Genomic DNA, 749 nt, shown 5'->3' on the forward strand with positions numbered 1-749 from the left:
ACAAACCTGCCATGATATTCCAGACATATTTAAAATTAAAAATTATCATGTGTATATGTTTCTTTTACCAAAATGTTATAAGTTAAGTTAGAACTTTCAACTTTGTTAAAGAAATTATTATTTACTATTACAAATTTACCAAATCTATTATATATCTCTAATTTTAGAGTTAAAATATGTCACATGTATTATAATTGTTATAATTGGAATCAAAATTTTTCCTCCAAAATTAAGGAATTCTCATCTCTTTCTTACTAATTCTATAACTAAAATGTGCCACATGTCACTCTTTTATTGTAATTGAAATTAAATCCTTCCCTCCAAAATTTTTCTTCCTTTATCAAATCTATTATATATCTCTAATTTTAGAGTTAAAATGTGCCACATGTCACTTTTTCATTATAATTGGAATCAAAATTTTTCCTCCAAAATTAAGGAATTCTCATCTCTTTCTTACTAATTCTATAACTAAAATGTGCCACATGTCACTCTTTTATTGTAATTGAAATTAAATCCTTCCCTCCAAAATTGAAGAATTTTTTCTTCCTCCTTACTAATTTTACAACTAAAATGTGCCACATGTCACACCTTCATTGCAATTGAAATCAAATCTTTCCTTCCAAAATTAAAGAGTTCTCCCGTCCTCCTTCTTTCTTTCTCTATTTTTCTCATTTCTTCAACCACTCTATCTGTTTTATATATCATTATCAATATCAATGATTAATTACTATTTTGACAATCAAAATGTG

The sequence above is a fragment of the Arachis ipaensis genome, chromosome B07, assembly GCF_000816755.2.
Source record: "Arachis ipaensis cultivar K30076 chromosome B07, Araip1.1, whole genome shotgun sequence".
NCBI lineage: Eukaryota > Viridiplantae > Streptophyta > Magnoliopsida > Fabales > Fabaceae > Arachis > Arachis ipaensis.